The sequence below is a fragment of the Enhydra lutris genome, unplaced genomic scaffold (genome assembly GCF_002288905.1).
Source record: "Enhydra lutris kenyoni isolate GAN:26980312 unplaced genomic scaffold, ASM228890v2 scaffoldscaffold23, whole genome shotgun sequence".
NCBI classification, from domain to species: Eukaryota; Metazoa; Chordata; class Mammalia; order Carnivora; family Mustelidae; genus Enhydra; species Enhydra lutris.
The window spans coordinates 25,097,199-25,104,175 of NW_019154107.1; positions in this window are offsets into that span (position 1 = coordinate 25,097,199).

Below are 6,977 nucleotides of genomic sequence, written 5' to 3' on the forward strand. Positions count from 1 at the left end.
GAGTTTAGAAGGTTGAACTGAAGAGGTGACACTGGAACTGAATCTTGAGCGCTGAGTAGGGATTTGCCTGGTGGAAAAGGGAGAAAAAGAAACCTCACTCTTTAGAAAGTAAAGTCAGGCATCTTGACATCAAAATGGAATATCCCCAAAGGGTCGCGCAAACCTACAGACCTTCTTGTTGAGTCGATGACAATATTCAGATACTTTACGTTTACACAGAACCAACTGCCTTATTTGGAAGGGAATTTTGACTTTTAACTATATTTTGTTTTTACAGCTATGTGTGTAACAATGAAATGCTAAAATAAAACAAAACAAAACAAAACAGGCTCTATTTTAACTGGATATTTGCTGTGCACCAAAAGAGAAAGATAGGCTATGACAGGGTCTGAGAATATTCAGTAAGAATAATTTTCAGATAAGATCATAAAAACATCTGCTTCTGGGATGCCTGGGTGGCTCAGTTAGTTAAGCATCTGCCTTCAGATCAGGTTGTGTTCCCAGGGTCCTGGGATCGAGCCCCACATCGGGCTCCCTGGGTTTGCTTCTCCCTCTAACCATCCCTCCACTCCCCAGCCCCATGCGCTCTTTCTGTCAAACGGAAGGAAAAAGAAGTCTGCTTCTGGTGTCTGAGAAGGTGTCAGGGGTCCCTAAGATCACCACTGGGTTTGACGATTCACGGAGAGGACTCGTAGGACTCAGCATGTATTTGTGCTCTGAAAGGACACAAAGCACAGTCCGCAAAGGGAAAAAGCACATAGGGCCAAGTCCGAGAAAGACCAGGAGCAATTTTCCAAGAGTCCTTTCCCAATGGATTAACAAACAAGTTATGACAACATGTATGAAATGTTCCTGACCCTGAAAGCTCATTAGAGACTGAGCGCCTAGGGATTTTATGTGGGGGTGGTCATGTAGGCAGTCCTTGTTTGGCGTGTTCCCAAATGCCAGCCTCTCAAAAGGAAAGCAGGTGTTCCGCATAAACCTTCATATTTGCACTAACTGTTTAGGGCCAGTGAGCCACACTTATCAGTTCTGGAAATGGTGGGAACCCTCCCGAAATTCAAGTTCCCAGACTCCAGCCACGGGGCTAACCTTGAAAGCAGACCTTTCTAAGGATAAACAGTGAGTCATTTGGTGTTAACTCTTTTCTGCACTAAGATTAAAATTTTTCCCGTGAGTATTTTTTTCTTTTCTTCACAGGTTGTATCATTAGTCCAGTCTTTTAAAATCTGAAGTAATGGCCTAAGAGGATAATTCAATCAATACATATGTGGGCTTTGAGGGTATGTATGTGCCTATACAGGAGTGTGTGCGTGCATGCGTGTGTGTGTGTGTGTATGTGTGTGTGTCTGTTTAAAACAGTCATAGAACCTAAGATGGCCTAAACATTTTATTTTAGTTTTTTAGAGATTTTATTTATTTATTTGACACAGAGAGAGAGAGAGAGAGCACGAGCGCACAAGCAGGGGGAGCGGCAGGCAGGGGGAGAAGCAAATTCCTAGCTGAGCAGGGAGCCCAATGAAGGACTTAATCCCAGGATGCTGTGCTCATGACCTGAGCCGAAGGCAGATGCCTAACAACTGAGCCACCCAGCCACCGCAGCCTAAACATTTTAGTTGCAAATGTTTGTCTGGGGGCTTTCCACGGCTAATACATTTTGAAGTTCTTAAGCAGATGAGTAATTACAAGAAAGCATTATGGCCTACTGTCAATATTCTATTTTAAAATCATTCCTTAGCCATTAATTTGCTTCTCTGGCTCTTAACATTGGTTTTCTATATGCAGGTACTCAGGGAGAGAACAGTAAAACACACCCCCGAACGACATTTCTTCTTTACTCCAGTCACATTTGTTTCTTTAAAGTCCACACCTCATCTGTTGTACATGGAACAGTAACTACATTTTCAGTTTGCTTATGTCTCTGATTTTTACTTTTCTTTCTTGGTTTGGTATGCACTTGCTGTGTATGTAATACATAATCCTATATAAAAACAAAATCAAAGCTTCCCAGGCAGGGAAGTATTTGAAATCAGTGATAATCACATCTCATCCAAATAAAAGTCTCACTTCCTAAGAATTCTTCTATATTATCTGATGTCTAAATCTTACAGATCAATTACCTTCAACTTTTATACCTAGGAGATTATTTCAAATAATGAAACCTCCTATATATGCTCTTCTTCAAATCTTTATCCCTATAAAATTTACTGCAATTGATTATGTATTTATTTTTTACTTATTCATGGAATAAATATTTATTTAATGTATATCATATGCCTTCTAGGTATCAGGTACACAAATAATAAGGAAAACAAAGTCACTATCCTCAAGGAATTGAAAGTCTAATAGGAAAGTCAAACAGATTTAAAAACTACAAATATCTATAAAACATCAGCTATACAGGTGTAGAAGAGGAAAATTTCTGCTTGTACTCTTCTAGCTTCTTTCGGCTGGTCTATTAATTAAATTGACATAACAGAGATGAACAGGAGAAAAACAAATTTAATTTTGTACTTATGGGAGCCCCACAAAGACATGAGAGGCTCAAAGACAGTCAGGCAATGGAGACTTATATACCATCCTGAGCTAGAGAGAAGGGCGTAGGCATCTGTGGCTTCAAAGGGAAGGAAGTGAATTTATAGGAAGACGGGATGAGCAAATGTTTGGTAAACAGAGGTTGGTTGTGCCATGTAGAGACAACGGGACACAGAGAGGACTTCGAACAAACAAGCCCTGGCAAGCTCCCCCCAGCTTACCACGCCTAGTCCAGACTGTTGTTGTTGTTTTTTAATCTTATTTTATTTTTTCAGTGTTCCAAGATTCATTGTTTATGCACCACACCCAATGCTCCATGGAGTATGTGCCCTCCTTAATACCCACCACCAGGCCCTCCCAGCCCCCTACCCCTCTCCCCTCCAAAACCCTCAGTTTGTTTCTCAGAGTCCACAGTCTCTCATGGGTTGTCTCCTCTTCGATTTCCCCCAATTCACTTCTCCTCTCCTTCACCCAATGTCCTGTGTTATTCCTTATGCTCCACAAGTGAAACCACATGACAATTGACTCTCTGCTTGACTTACTTCACTCAGCATAATCTCCTCCAGTCCCATCCATGGTGACACAAAAGTTGGGTGTTCATCCTTTCTGATGGAGGCATAATACCCCATTGTATATATGGACCGTATCTTCTTTATCCATTTGTCTGTTGAAGGGCATCTTGGCTCTTTCCAGTTTGTCGACTGTGACCCATTGCTGCTATGAACATTGGGGTACAGATGGCCCTTCTTTTCACTACATCTGGATCTTTGGGGTAAATACCCAGCAATGCAATTGCAGGGTCATAGGGAAGCTCTATTTTTAATTTCTTAAGGAATCTCTACGTTGTTTTTTTTTTTAAAGTGGCTGCACCAACTTGCATTCCCACCAAAGTGTAAGAGGGTTCCCCTTTCTCCACATCCTCTCCAATACACGTTGTTTACTGTCTTGTTAATTTTGGGCATTCTAACTGGTGTAAGGTGGTATCTCAATGTGGTTTTGATTTGAATCTCCCTGATTTGCCCAGACTCTTTGTTTATCTCTAGTGATAGCTTTCTTCCTGGGCCAGGCCCTGTAACTAAATTGTTAAAGGCAGTTAAGAGGGCACTAAAAAGCTCTTCCTGGGTCTTTTGGGCCTTGACTGTTTTTAGCTCAAAATAATCCACCTATCAAAGTGGAACATTCTGGGGAAGCTTGTTCTGAACTGTTTCACAGGGGATGGAATGAGCAGAGGGGATACAGTTTAGGTGGGTCCGAAAAGGTTTCAGATATGCGAATTGACTCTTGCAAGGTAAGTAGGAATTCATCAGAGAACCCCCAATATTCTGCATGTACAATGACCTAAAGAATGAAACCAAATGGCACATTCAAGGAATTAGCAGTAGCTTGGTAAAACAACCTGCCAAAGGATGGGGCACACAGAAGGTGATAGAACTGAAAAGATTGTCACATGCCAGATCGTGAAGGGACTTGGAAAATATGCTTGTGAATGTTGATACTGTCCTATAGCTAATGTTTAATCCTTGAGGAATTTTAAGCAAGAAAGAGATGTGATGAGGTATATGTTAAAAACAAAAATCTCTGAGGGCAGACTGAAGGGCGTTGAAACAGAAGATACTGAGTCCGATTAGGATGATGTTGGCTAATCCCAATGGGGGATTAGGAGGGCCTGACCTGAAGATAGAATTACTCCTAATTCAAGTCCACTTTTTAAACTGTATTCAAAACATAGAGACTATGATTGGAAAACATCTATAAAACACTATCTATTGGGATCATCTTGAGTAACATATATATTGTCTAGCAGAGAGTGTCCTGTCACATGATAGATACTTTGTGACACTTCCTTGTCACCTTCCCCCATAGAACACCTTGAACTTTTGTTTCCTTCCCCTTGTTTATGTACCACATGATGCTCATGATGGCGGTGTGGGTGTGAATGTGAGGAACTAACGATGATGAGGACAACTAAAGAAGCTTCAATGGGAAGGAGACAGAACCATGTGAGGCAAAAAACCAAAATACAAGCCACAGCAACAACACTTATTTGGGCATGTTTTTCAACTAATTTTTTCATTGGGAAAAAAAAAAATGTGAGTTCTCAAAAAGGACAGGTGCCAAAGTCCATTTAAAAAGGGGAAAATTCCACCCTATTTTACTCCCATCTTCATGAATAACCAGTGTTAAAAATTTGTGTATCTCTTTCCAGAATTCTTTTATATACCAAAACACATATACATATCTTAATTTGGTTTGTTTTGTTTTACAAAAATACCACATTATACATATTGTGCAACATGCTTTTTCCACCCAAATATATTCCTTGGAGATCACTCCATATGAGTTCATGAGTACATGAAGAGTTAACTTGGTTTTTTTTAGCCAAGGTATAGAATTCCAGAGTAGGGCTAAACTGTACATTTAACCGGTCTCCTACTGATGGACTTTAAGATTGCCATTGTTATTATTATTTTATTATTATTATTAAAAAGTGCTATAATTCCCATCTTTGTGCATTTATCTTTGAATGAGTGTACAAGTATTTCTGCATAATAGATTCCTAGGGGTCAATAGTATGTATTTCAAACTTTCATAAGTAACATTAGGTCTTTCTTTTAGCCTAGTGATTCCCAATGGGCAAGAGAGAGCTGCCTCTCTGTGTTGTCTGGGAAACTTGTTAAAACCACCTGTGCCCACTCCCCCTGGGCCATCCTGACATGCTCACCCCCATAAGACTGGCGAGTAGGGAAAGGGGCAAAAATGATGTGCATAGTTCCCTGAGTGATTTTCCGCCATGCCTTCCTCTCTTGAGGACCATTGCTAAGGCTGCTCTAATTAGGAGATTGATGCTGTGAGTTAGTTCCCTTCCCACTGGAGAGAGCTGTTGGCCACAATCCCTGTGAAAGAAAGTGTGCCTTTAATATTTGTGGGCCCTGTATTCTTCCAGAAGCAACTTCTTTTCCCCCTTAGAGTCAACAGCACTGTGAACACTTCCCTGTTCAAAAGAATAGGCCAGTGATGGTCCCCAGAGCAGGCCTCTGATCAAAACTATATTTAAGCACTTGCACCCCAGGGGCTTCACTTGCCTTACCTTTGTCCTGACCACATACTCCAGGCAACTTTCTGGAACACCTGTCAGTAAGGATGTTAATTTTTTTCGAAAAACAAAAAAAGTAAATAGACAAGACAGTAATGACCGCGTTCTCACCAAGACAAGAACCTGGAATTGGACATAAAAGGCAAAAAGATCGCTAACATTCCCAACAATTTTCAAACAGACAATTTCATCTTTCTGTAACTTCTCTGAAAAAGAAACTTTAACCTAAAGGGGCAACACACTTTGCTGGAATTCAAAGGCCCAGGATTTAAAAGAGAGGACTAAACTTTAAGAACTGTGATTGTCTGTGAGCCCTTTTGCTTGGCTTTAGACCTCAATAGTTAACACCAGAAATAGGCACCTTTTAGTGCCTAAACTTTTGGTTTAGGTTCAGGTCATGATCTCAGGGTATTGAGATCAAGCCCTACATGGGGCTCCCTGCTCAGCTCAGAGTCTGCTTGGGATTCTCTGTCTTTCCCTCTATTCCTCCCCCTGGTCTGACCCCCGCTTGCTGGCTCACTGTCTAAAATAAACAAACAAACAAAAAACAGAAATAGACAAGACTGCTTAACTCAAACTGAAACCCTTTGTGCTTACTTATTATCACAGTTTCTTGAGGCATTGACAGTTTTGCAATGACCAGAACGTTCCAACCACTGGACCAGAAAAACCCTGATAGAAACAGAATGCGTAGAAACCACACTTCGCATGTCCCCTTCCCTGTCCAGGATCATGGGCTGAACACATACCAACCCTGCCCCAGATCATGAGCTCCCTGCCTGCTCTCTTGCACGTGCCCCTGAGCCTCTCTCTATAAAACTCTAGGTGTCCATCTTGCCAATGGAGAGGTAGTTATTAAGATTTGAGCCTGCCACCTCCCCCGGCTGCTGGAACCCAAAATAAATTTCTCCTGTTCTCTTTTCCAAACCCTAATTTCTTGAATTATTGGCTTCTCCTGCAGTGAGTTTATCTGAGTTTGTTCCGCAACAGTGTTGGCAAGCCCAGATTTGTCCAGCCCTGTCGGGATCCCCAGGATGGAGCAGGTGGCTGTGGTAGGGCCAGGGCTCACCTGTTTGTTTGCTGAGTTAGTGACTGTGATAGATCGACTTCATGATTAATTATCTAAGAAGAGAGAAAAATGGAAGGTGGGGATATTTGTTTAAAAAATAGCTTTCAAGGCCGGAAACACAACAGTATAGAGGTTGATCAATAGCTGTGCTGTTTTCACCATGAAGGAGTTGCTTAGACATAGATTTGAATTATACATGAAGGCAGATTTACCACATTTCTTAATACAAACCTTCATTATAGTTAAAGCATTTAGGTACACTTAAATGAGAAATAATAA